We start from the raw sequence: 13,112 nt of genomic DNA on the forward strand, positions 1-13,112 counted from the left end.
AACAAGAACATAGGTGCATAGGTGCTAAATTACATCCCACTTTAAAAGTACTAAACATCCCACATTAAAAATTAACCCTCAAACAACAACTAAAAATATCCAAAATCACACAAGTAAAAAAAAAGAACATGAATGAAATTAAAAGTATTATTTTAGATCAAATTAAGTGTGGTTGAGTGCATTGTAACACCATGCAACCTAAAAAATCAAGTATAAAATGAATAAAATCAAGTATTCTAATATTACGGGACGAGACGGGATTTTTCGGGATAGTCCCGTCCCGTCCCGTCCCGTTATGGTAATGTTAAAACGGGACGGGACGGGACGGGACGGGACGGGACGGGATTGCTATTTTCAAAACCTATCTCGTCCCTTCCCGCTAACTTTCGGGATGGGACCGGTACGGGATCGGGATTCCGGTACTAAGTGCCCAGCCCTAGATATATATGAGTTGATGATGATTTTGTGATGATGTTGATATATAATATTGTTATGTAATTATTAAGTATATATATATATATGTTAATTAATTTGTTATTAATTAGTTGTAGTACGTAAAATACTAAATGAATTGAGATTTTATATATGCAGTTTAATTAATTAGAGTTATACATATATATTTTGTTATATTTTCAGGATATCGATAAGAGTTGGATTTCGCTTCTAAAATGAGACAAAAGATATGGTAAATGAGTTATGAGTTTTCTGGAATATGCGCTGGCTAATGCTAACGGGAAAACAATTTTCTATTGCCTGTGCACGAAATGTCAGTGTCACAGTGATATGCATCGATTTGTGATTGACAAAATATGGCAGCACTTGAAGAGTAACGGGTTTTTGGAGAAGTACACATGTTGGTTATATCACGATGAAACATCAGGGGGTTCGCACGATCATGGGCAATTTTCTGAGACGGGCAGTACATCCAACGATTCAACAACGGTTTTCATCAACGACATATTTCCTTATGAGAGCGGTGTATGCGCTCAAGGACAATATATGCCTGAGCCGGTGTAGCCCTTCCCTAGAGGTGTCAACACTGCTGGTATTGACAAATACAACAAACTGCTTCATTTCCAACAGACCCCTGTGTACCCCAGTTGTCAGAAGACCGTTCTTGAAAGTGTGATGGACGTAATGAAGATTAAAGTTGAGACAAAATCGACTGTGAAGGCTGTTGATGATTATCTACAGTACACTGCTTCGATGCTGCCCCACGGTCATCGTCTTCCTACCACTCATCATAAAGTCCGATGTATCCTGAAAGATATTAGGTTTTCCTACATCAAGATCCATGCATGCAGATATGACTGTGTTATCTTCTAGGGTAAAGATCCAGAAGGGAATGACCTTGGTGGCCTTGACGCATGTCTGGTATGTCACACTGACAGGTATAAGCTGACTCCTGCAGACAATAGGAAACCTGTGAAGGTACTTCGGTATTTCTCGTTGAGGGATAGGCTGGAGCGGTTGTACATGTCTTCACACACAGCCGAAGCTATGAGATGGCACGCTCATAGGGAATTGTATGACGAAGATACCCTTATACACCCTGCTGACGGGGAGGCTTGGAAGCATATAGACAGGGAGTTTCCTCATTTTGCGTCAGAGGTCCAAAATGTGAGGCTCGGGCTCTCATCCGACGGGTTCAACCCTTTTGGTAACATGAGTCTTCAATACAGTATATGGCCGGTGATTTTAGTATCGTACAACCTTCCTCCATGGATGTGCATGAAGAAGGAATACAATATGTTGAGTTTGTTGATTCCGAGGCCCGGTTATCTAGGGAAGTGTCTCGATGTGTATTTGAGACCTTTGATTGAAGAGCTTAAGTTTTTTTGGGACGTTGATCATCCCACTTATGACAAGTACATGCACAAGATGTTCCAGATGCATGTCATAGTTGTTGATACCATTAGTGATTTTTCTGCCCGTGGGATGTTGTCGGGCAACGTTGTTAGGGGATACAAGGCTTGTCCAGAGTGCCTTAGCGATGAGGGGAGCAGCAGTCATTGCAACAAGATATGCAAATTGGGTCACCTTACTTTCCTTCCATATAATCACGAATGGCGGTTTGATGACAAGGAATTTGATGGGACCGTAGAAAACGGTGTGCCTCCTAGAAGATAGACGGGGGAAGAAATTTTAGCAGTACTTAATAAGTACGATTTTAGGCAGCTCAGCAATCATTCCAATATTGTGGCGGCAATACCTGAAAGACCCGACAAGTACAAATTTTGGACACATAAGAGCATATTCTGGGAACTCTTATACTGGAGTAAGTTGTTGATCAGTCACTACCTAGATGTGATGCACATAGAAAAGAATGTTTGCGACAGTGTGGTGGGCACAGTGCTGAACTTGGAGGGGAAGACGAAAGACTGTCCTAATGTACGCATTGATCTAAAAAAATGCTTATAAGAAGACATTTGTGGTTGAAAGAAAGGAAGAAGAAAATGCCTCAAGCTCCTTACACCGTGAAGCCTGACCAGAAGAACGTAATTTTCAAGTGGATGAGTTGTGTGAAGTATCCTTCAGGCTATGCAGGAAATATAGCCCGGTGTGTGAACTTCCGGGACAATAAGATATACGGGTTGAAGAGTCATGACTGTCATATCCTGCTACAACGTCTCTTCCCTGTTTTCATTTGACCGTTCCTTCCCCGTCAGGTGGTGGAGCCGTTAATAGCGTTGGCAAGATTCTTCTAGAAGTTATACACACGGGAAGTGAAAAAATCTAACCTCCTGGAAATGCAAGAGGACATCATTTATATCATGTCTAAATTTGAGAGGATATTTCCTCCAAATTTTTTTGACATCATGCCTCACCTGATGATCCATCTTCCCGAGAAATTGTTGCTTACCGGTCCAGTACACTATACTTGGATGTATCCCATGGAAATGTACGTTTTTTACACCTGAATTCCTCAATATACATGTTCAATAATCATAACACTTTGCAACTTGATTTATAGGCAACTTGGAGACTACAAAGATTATGTGACTAATAAATCCGCGCCTGAAGGATGTATAGCTGAAGCATATATTGTGCACGAATGCGTCACCTACATGAAGTTGTATTTAGGAGCGTTGAAGGAAAGTACCGGTAGATGTACCGAAGTTCAATCTTTCCATACTCTCCAGTGATGTTGAAGTTTATGGAATTTTGCCATACTCCTACAAGTTGCAACCACATGAGCTAGTCATTGCTCACTGGTGAGTATTGATTAACCGTCCAGAAGTTGAATACTGGAAAGACATCCATCTATATTGTCCAGACATTCAAGGTGATCTCGAGTACCACAACAGGGAGTTCGCAAACTATTTTGGCGGCTGGGTACGTAATTCAATATTTCTGTACGTATTTATGTTTATTGTATAATTATCTATATTTACAGTTGAATGGTTGGTTGCAGATGAACCATATTCAATTTGATGGTCACCCAAATTGGTCACACGAACTAAGACTTCTAACGATGAAGCCGATAATGTCAAGAGTTTATCCGATGTGCAACGTGAATGGCGTGCAATTTATATGTGAACAGAGAGACAGCAGACGAAAAACATAAAATTCTGGGGTGATGGCGCATGGTGGGTGGAATGGAGTTGACTATTACGGTGTTCTCCATTCAGTGGTGGAACTCGTTTATGGGCAAGGCATGACAGTGCACCTCTTCAAGTGTAGATGGTTTGATACTAGGCCGCAGAGCATGAAGACCGATCAATACGGAATATTATCAGTGAACACTACTACAAGTTGTTACGAAGATGACCCGTTCGTTTTTGCCAGATCGGTAAAACAAGTGTTTTATCTTGATGACCATTTTAAGGGTGACGCGTGGAAAGTAGTTAACCTTGTGCACCCTCGAAACATTTACCGGGCAGCTACACTTGGAGAGGCCAAAGACGAGGAAGAAGATGTTACGTATCAAGAGCCCAACGCAATAGGTATTCCTAACTCCTCTACCGTTCGCCTTAATAATTTTAAAGCGGGTCGTTCGGTGCTAATTCGTGATGAAGAGCCAGGGCTTATTAATGTTAATCCAAATCAAGAAACAGACGAAGACTCTGGAGATGAGGAAAGGAATAGATTACCAGAAATTAATTCTGACACCGAAGAAGACTCATCGGATGATTCCGATTACGAGCCTTAGCTTTAATTTAGAGGACGTAATCCATTAATTTGTAATAAAAAAGAATGTATTACCTTTATAGTTTACATATGTTGAATTCATATTTCTGTTATTTTATATGAATTTTAGTGATATATGAACAAGAAGTTAGTATGGTTTATATTAAACCTTCTGTTTTTTTAATGTATTTTTTTACTTTAGCCGACGAAATATACCATAATTCGTCGGCTTAAACCATCTTAGCCGACGAATTATAGTATATTTCGTTGGCTAAAACCATCTTAAATAAGTCATAATTCGTCGGCTAAAATGCGGTTAGCCGACGAATACCCTAATATACAACTTGTTGCGTCTCATCGATTTGAAACTATTTTCAGTTGAAGGTCCGGCCAAAATACGTAATTTAGACGGTCCAATGACTTTTTCCGTGCGTTTAGGGGTTTGACTTACGGGATTGACCATCCGGATCGAGCCCTTAACCTTGTCGAATCAAGTTGAATTTTTTTCCATACATGTATTTTATCATGATGGTCAGATCTGACAGTCGGATTTTCGTTTCTCAAGTTTGATCATCACAATCACAATGTGCCGAATGTATAAAAAAGTACCTATAGCCGACGACATTATTGAAAATTCGTCGGCTATAATTGATAAAATAAAATAAAACAAATAAATTGAAAATATTAAATAAAAAGTACTATAGCCGACGAATTTCATTACTTTAGCCGACGAGATTCACAGGTTTAGGGTTTAGCCGACGAATTTCAAAGGTTTAGCCGACGAATAGGGTATATAATTAAACCTAGTGCTCAACAGCCTCCACAGCGCTCCAAAAAACCCTAAACCGCCTCCTCGAGCCCTCCACAGCCTCCTCGAGCCGTCCTCAAGCCATCTCCGTTCTGCTCCAGCCCCGATCCCTCCTCCTCTTCACCGTCCTTACTATCTTCCTCATCTTCGTCTGGCGTCTGCAGTCTGCTCGCCCGCCTCGCCGTGACGCAATCGCTCGTCTTCTGAAGTCTGCTCGCCCGCCTCGCCGTTGCCTACTCGGCTGCTCTGCTGCTCGGCTGTAGAGTGCAGACCATTGAGAACTGATCAAAGGTTCGTCCTTTCTGGTATTTTGCTTCATCTTGATTGTGTGGTTTGATCGTTTTTTCAATTGAATTTGGACTCTTTTTATGTTTGGGGAGTTTTGCTTATCTGTTGTGATTGGTCAAGTTTGTTGCTTGCTGTGTTTGCTGTATTGAGTAACTAGTGATTATATATCTTTCTAGCCGAATGCTAACTTAATTGTTAAGATGAGTAAGGTACCGAACTGGAAGTTCTAGAAGTAAAAATGAGGATGTGCTGATTCAAGCAATTGGGACATTACATGATGCAAATTTATTGGCTATGAGTTACGTGCAGATTTTTTGGGTTAGGAATTTGTCAAAGTTTGAATTTGAGAAGTTAAATTTTCTAGCTTTGCAGTTGTCTGCTGCTTCTTCTTGCAAAGACTGACTTGTGTAATGCAATATTATTTTCACCGCGCTCTATAGCTTTGCAGTTGTCTGATAAGTTTCTAATTCGCTCCTATATACAACATGGGGAACAAATAAGTAATAGATAGTAGATGAATTAAAGAGCAACATTGAATAGGTTTTAAAGATATGATAAATGGGCTCTAATGTTGATAGAAGAACTGACAATAGCGAAAAATGAGTATAAGAGAAATAGAGAATGGCTGTGTCATAGTGTGAAGAGCAGAAGCTGCCTACTTAGTTTTTTTTTTTTTTTTTCTTTCTTGGTATGGGTAATGGCTGCATAAGTAGATATACCTCTACTTGAGGGGTTTTTTTCTCCAAAAAACTGTCTAGGCTGGAGCCTATACAGCCCACTGAGTGTATCCGCCCATGGCTCAGCCTTGATTCAAATTAATATTTTAAACAGGATGAGCGGTAATTTTAGATCGACGAAGGGTTCGAAGGGCCAAAGGTCCGAATCGTCTAAGGGAACCTCTAGCAACCCTCAAACGTCATTTCGGGGCCCCATGACAGCCAGACGTGCGACCCTTCTGGAGACGGCGCAGAGGCAGCTGAGCGTTTCCCATTCCTCGAGGCAGCCGGAGGTGCCCCCTTCATCGAGGCAGCGGGGCATCCCTCATTCCTCGAGGCAACTGTGGCCTCAGACCCAGACAGACGTGTCTGCACCCTGTATGCCTGAGATACACCGGGCGCCCACTCCGGGTCCTACTACTTCGGATGGTGGGTCATCTAGGGTACAGATGCCGCCGCCTCATCTGTTCCTTCCGCGGATGATACCGGCCTTACCTGCAGTCGATGGCTCAGGGACTTCGATTTATCCACTACCCCCGCCAGTGGCTCCATCAGCGGCGTACCGGTTCGTGCCTTTTGATACGCCTCTTATTTCCGCGAGGGTATCATCATCGGCAACAGAAACAAAATCCGTCGCGTCTGCCGCATCGCCCTCAGGTAATGAAAGATGAATGATTTGTTTTCTTATAATTAATAATAAAAGGTCTCCGATTTTAATAATCAATTTGGTTTATCATATGATAGGCACCGTCGGAGCGAAGCCAACAAAGAAGAAGAGAGGCCCCGTCACAGGGAAGGCTCTCGAGAAGACCGTCAATACCCTAAGGAGGATCGTTATCGATACTGACGGGGATGATTACATAGTATCGGGCGGGAAGTCGAGGACGTACTCCGGCCGCGTGGGAGCGCTCATTACGGATAGAGTCCCTATGTTGTGGTCAGACTGGGACAAGATCCCGCAGGAGGTTAAGGACATGGTCCACAACGCGATGTCGGTGAGTTTACAAAATGCCTCAATAATGTATTACATTGTTGATTTCTCGAAAAACTAAACTAATAAACGGTTAAATACAGGTGTGGTTTGACGTTCCTGAGCACCTGAAAAACAGCTGGGCGGACGTTGTGCATGAGGGAAGGTACGTTAGGAAGTTAATGAAAAAACAAAATTGTATGTGATATTAATAATATTTCTAATTTTTTGTTGTATTTATAGGTACAAGGAGTGGAAGAACGAGTTGCAGACCCACTGGACTACGCACGGGGATGCACGTTCTGGTACCCCTGCTGAGTTCCAATATAAGGAGTATGAGTGGCGTTAGCTTCTGACATCAGAATTCAACAACCCTCATAAACAGGTATTTAAAAAAATTAATTAGTTAATTTGTCATTAAATACGTCCGTTTTTAAATATTTTACTAATTCGTTTTTTTTTTTCTTTGAATGTCGTTTCCCGGGCGAGCGCTCAGAACCGGCATGATGGTTCAGAACCGGCAACGCAACACAAGGAACCATCATGCCGGTTATAGACCGTTCGCTGTCCTGATGGACGAGACAGCCAGGGAACATTCAGAAGTCAACCGGTACGTCTATACGTAAGGCATATCCTGACGCCCAGTAGGATATTGTAAGTCATCTTATGTTTTTAAATTTTTAATTTTACTTATATATATATGTCAAAATGTTAATTAATCATTTTTTTCCTATCTAATTAGACGAAGGTGAGGGAAGCTAGTGACAAGGTGATGAGTGCTATAGTGAGGGAGGCATGGCCCGTCACGTAGGAGGAAGAGATGTCCGAAGCCATGTCCCGGATCGACACTTCGGATCCGAGGGTTGGGACGAGGATCATGGGCACAGCCTTCCCATTGTGAGGAAACAACTTCTACTGCCGGGGTCTAGGAAAGAAGGGCGAGAGGGTCCTGAAGACCACTCCAGGATTTCAACGCAAGGCAGCCTCGACCAGCAGCAGGACGACTCAGCTAGAGTCGGAAGTTAAGAGACTACGGGAACAGCAAGCTGCTCAAGCTACCGCCCAGATCGCCGCCCAGACAGCCTATACTGTCGCGCAGACAGCCTATACTGCCGCGGTATATGCCACCCAGTAGGCCCAGCAGCAGCAGATGTTCAAGTACTTACAAGAGTTTACAACTGCCTAGCTTCAGGGACTTCCGGCTCCGCCCATGCCTACGCCTATACTGCTACCTCAGCCGCCGCAACCTCCTCCGCAACAGCCCCCAGAATCGGATATTGATTTAGACGATCTAGATTTTGTGTAGTTGATCAATTATATAGTTTTATGTGCTTGTTGTTTGTTATATAGAATTATTTTGGTGTATTTTGTAACTTGCTTGGAATGGTAATTTAGAAATTTCAGGTTTTTTTTTTACTGGAATGGACTTATAGCCAACGAAACATGTAAGATATTCGTTGGCTATAGTATTTTTAATTTCTTTTTTTATAAGGTTTAGCCGACGAATTATGGCATGTTTCGTCGGCTAAACCCTTCTAAAGCCGACAAAACAGACTATATTTCGTCGGCTATAGTTATTTTTTTAATTTTTTTATTACATACTTTAGCTGACGAATATCTTAAATGTTTCGTCGGCTAAAGTCTCAGACTACGGTCGATGAAACATTTAAGAAATTCGTCGGCTTAATTCTGGGACAATAGCAGACGACGTCTTCTAATTTCGTCGGCTAAAGTCATCGCCGACGACTCTTTCCCGACGAAACCATAGTCGACAAAGGCTCGTCGGTTAAGATCTTAGCCGACGAATTAAGCTAACAGGCCGACGAAACTTTTTCGTCGGCTAAAGTGCTTGTCCTGGTAGTGGAAGGAAGTCGATTCGGTTAAGGTGTGTTGGAGTCACCATGATGAAGGTGATGCATTGTAGGAGCTAGAGTCGGATATGAGGGCTAAGTACCCCAAGTTGTTTTTGGATTAGTATACTTGAATTTCGAGGCAAAATTTTCATATCAATTTCCTTGTATTATTTCTGAAATTAATGAAAGATTATTTGTGGGAAATTCCTTTCATATGTGTGAAGTTGAAGTTTCGGGAATCAATTTTATTAAGGTGCTTTAACTTTTAAATGGCCAAAAGTTGACTTTCTTATCCGTAAAATATTTTCAAAAATTTTCTGCATGAAAGTTGTAAAGTTTGGCGATACGAGCTCGTAGACACGCGGCACGCGTAAAACGGATGTCGCACAGAAAAGTTATGGTCAGAGGAAGTTAGTTTGATTTTGGAAGGTGTATAAATAGAAAATGGTGGGTTTTATTTTTTGAAACCCTAAATTTCTGTTTTTAAAGAGAGAGACAGTTTCTCTCTCCTTCCCAAGCTCTCGCGCGCCCTCCACTTCGCCGGCACAATACTCGGCCATCCGGCCACCAAATTGGACGCCGCGGGTCCTGTTCGGTTTGCACGGGTCTTCTCTCCATTTCTAGAGTAGCGCCGCTCGTCATCGCGCCGCTTAGACGCCGCCACGGGGCAGAGGAGCTATTACTGTTTCGCCGGAGTTTCTTCTTTTTCCGGCCATCAATCGAGACGCCATCGGTTCCTATAGGTTTGCACGATCGACTGTAGGTGACGCAGCCATAGGTTTACATGTTTATTTGTAAAAGTGTCGATATATGTGGAATTAATGATTGTTCTTATATTGTTTGGTAGAAACAGTTTCATGTGTTTTAATGGTTGTTGTAAATGTGTTGAGTTAATTTTGAAAATTACTCATATGAGCTTTTTAGCTTAACCGGGTTTGTTGTTTTACAACCCGGTGCACCAATTCATGGTGTATGGGTTAGACCTGCAAGTAATAATCAGCAGAGTTGAGGCGGAGGCATAGTGGTAAGGTTTTAGTTGCAGTATTTTTTATATTATTTTATTTTGGTAGACTGTATTAAGCTCATATGAGTGTTTTCATTTTACTTGATTTTTCAAGTTAATGTAAGCAAGGAGATATAATATTTGACTCAGTGTTGAGCTTTTGTTGAAATTTATATCTCCAGCTTTTGAGTTTAGTTTTTGAATTTATTGATCAGGTTCTGGGTTATTTTTAAGATGTATCATGCCCAAATTTTTAAAAATTATTTCTTCAGAAATTGGGGTGTGACATCATCACGATGACTATTCAAATGGACATGGATCTTGTTTCTAAGAGGGAAAAGAATGCACTTGTTACTATTATTTATTTTTTAGTTTTTTTTTTTTTGAGAACTGATTGCACTTGTTACTATTGAACAACAACTTGAGGAGAATGTCCTAGTCACCAAGGTTAACCTTTTGGTTTCCCATTCTCTAAAAACTGAAAACGTGTTTGCATTTAAAGAAGAAGTGTTTGGGCGAGCCTTGTGAGTCGCGGTTTTAGATGGAAGACCATAATGATGTGCTCCCGAAGCTAATGGCAGCTTCTTTGGAGAATACATGGGGTTATGAATAATGTTTCAAATGTAAACAGTGGTGTCGTACTCTAGAGGATGGTCTTGATCCCATTGACACTTGCTTGTTGATAATCATATAGAACCTACTTCGGCAGTAACTCAAGCTCAAACCAAATTTCCTTGGGGTGATTTGAAAGAAGAACCGCATGGTCATCGCTGCTCTAGTTGATCAGAATTAGATTGTGATAATTTTGGGCTTGACAAAAACATAGCTAACTTTGGACGATGAAAATCTTATTTGCACGCTCTTAAAAGTTCATCACAAGAAAATAAAAGTAAGACGAGACTGGTTGCAAGCAAGACCAGATCTTGCATTTTTTTTTAATTGTTTTTGGTAATTTTTCTTTTGGATTTTTTGCATCAAAAATGTCTGAACACTTAGATGACTGACAATATGATACCTGAATTTACAAAATGATCAATGTAGTACCCATACTCTCTTTTCCATATCTGTGTGGGACCTCCGGTGAATTTCAATCACGTTTCTGTTAGTTTGACCATGTGCATCGTGACCTAAACCCTAAACGTTCATACCTTACCAGATTTCATCACCACCAAAATCAATCCATGGCACAATCTGATATGCCGCACTGCAACTCCATCACCACGTCTTCATTTCAAGCTGCGACGAGAGGGTGCACGTAGTCAACCGAAATAGTGAAGAGACCACCAATATCCTGACGCGGCGCTGTGGGAGAAGCTAGGGGAGCTCGTCGTTGTCCGGTGAGATGAGACAGAGGTGAGAAGAAACTTCCTATCAGGACTCGAGCTTTATAATTATTTACTGGGTTTAAGAAGATAAACATGAATGGGTGCAAGACATGAAAGATGGCTGGGAATCCTTTTGGATTTTTTTTTTCTCAAAGTTTTTTGCTGGGTATAAGAAAATTTGATGGATTTAGAGATGGATTTCCGGAGGATAGAGATTGCCAATTAGCTAAGTTTGGTATATAAATCCAAATGTAATATGAACTTGACCTCTGAAGAATCCCAGCAAATTCAAACCCAAATCCAAATTCTAATGATTTGAAGATCTGGGTTCCTTTGAAGTTCATGATAAAAAACCTAAATCCAAATTCTAAAAGAAATAAAGGTGAGTTTTCATTTTTTATTTTTAATTTATTCATTTTAGGGGGTTGATGGAGTGAAAAAGTTCTTTCTGTCCTCATTTTACGACTCATGTGCGTCTCACATGGTCACCTCCAACGATGAGGTGATGGAGATCAACAGAGGTACACACAAGTTTGAAAAATAGTGTTGGGTATTATATTGATCATTTTGTAAGTTCAAGCAGTTACTTAACTGTTTAGACACTGTTAATGTAAAAAAAATTTTTCTTTTCTTTTCTTTTTCTTTGAGGGGTTTTGGTCCCCTCTTAACAAATTTTTCTTGCAGAAAAAAAACTGGGATTTAATTAAATATCGAGGAATGTAGTTGCTCGAGGGAACCGCGTCCGCATCAGTCGACGTGGTGGAACGCCCTCCTGAGATTTTAAATCCCAAAAAGTGGCGGATTGTATTCCCGAACGGGATAGGTCCTCTGAAAAATTAACTTCAAAGGGAGGGAAGAAACAATGGGTTCAAGACCTGAGGCTGCTTTAAAGAGTGATATGATCACACATGCCCCGGGGAAGATTTGACCAGTCTACCCTCTTCCATGGTAAGAATATTCCACCAAAAACAAAACATCTTTCTTCGAAAGTCTACATTTTAAGTTAAAAAATGATCTGGCTGAGAATTTGAGGCTTTCTAGGAGAATGAGTTGATAAAATAAAAAAGGAAGAAAGCACACTTTCAGCGAAACTCCCTACGCCAGATTCCAGAATCGAAATGAACGTGCTTTGCTGCATTTTCTATTCCACCAATCACCTAAACAAAAAGAATCAACTGCATTTTAGGCTGGAGCAAGTAGCTACAATGCAGGAAGTGGAGGCTATACTTAGTATCCCTATTGCACAATCAACGTGTCGGGATAAATTGATTTGGAATCAAAATAAGCAAGGGAAGTTTTCAGTGAAGAGTGCTTATTGGTTGGCGAAGAGTAATCGCTCCACACCGATAGCTTCAGTGTATTGGAAACATCTTTGGAAACTCAAAGTCCCACCGAAGATGAATCATTTTTTATGGAGGTGTTCGATGGGATTTATTCCATGCATGTGGTCGTTGTATCGGAGGTATATTGTTCAAAGTCTTTTATGTCCGAGGTGCCAAGCTGCTGATGATACGCCCTTGCACGCAACCTGGTCTTGTTCGTTTTGTGTTGCGGTGTTGGAGAGGGTGAGTTTCTATTCCAAGCTGGTTTCGGGTATGTTGACCGACTTTTCTGAGTTTTTGAATCATGCTTTCAAAGTTTTAACTGTGGATGAGATGAAATTGCTTGTTATAATGCTTTGGAGCAATTGGAGTGAGAGAAATAGGGTCATACATGGAGAACGGCCTCGACCCCCATCTATTATATATGACCAGTGTGTGTTAATGTGGGAAAGTTTGTTGGCGGTGCAGGATAGTATGCAATCACACTTGAGTAGTGGGGGGTCTATAATTGGTATGGCATGGCAATGTTAAGCTTAAATACTGATGCTTCTGTTATTAATAATGGAGTTAATATTGGTGTGGGAGTTGTTGTGAGGAACCATTTGGGGGATCTGGTGCTAGCGGGAGGAGAAAGAGTCCAAGGCCGTTTTCGACCAAGTGTTGCTGATTGTTGCACTCTGTAAGGGACTGGAATAT

The 13,112-nt window shown here is 41.2% G+C and overlaps 1 protein-coding gene and 1 pseudogene across 2 annotated transcripts in view; both read right to left on the reverse strand.

The window, feature by feature from the left end:
* LOC101296475 overlaps positions 1-13,112 on the reverse strand; it is a 46,472-nt pseudogene that overhangs the window by 23,382 nt on the left and 9,978 nt on the right. The gene's annotated exons all lie outside the window — the stretch shown is intronic.
* The window catches only part of LOC101314444 (calcium-binding protein PBP1-like), an 8,277-nt gene continuing 1,036 nt past the window's right edge, over positions 5,872-13,112 (reverse strand). Inside the window, exon 2 of the mRNA XM_004294434.1 lies at positions 5,872-5,907. The gene's annotated coding sequence lies outside the window, so the exon portion shown is untranslated. The remainder of the gene's footprint in view (positions 5,908-13,112) is intronic.

Source organism: Fragaria vesca, linkage group LG3 (genome assembly GCF_000184155.1).
Source record: "Fragaria vesca subsp. vesca linkage group LG3, FraVesHawaii_1.0, whole genome shotgun sequence".
Lineage (NCBI taxonomy): Eukaryota > Viridiplantae > Streptophyta > Magnoliopsida > Rosales > Rosaceae > Fragaria > Fragaria vesca.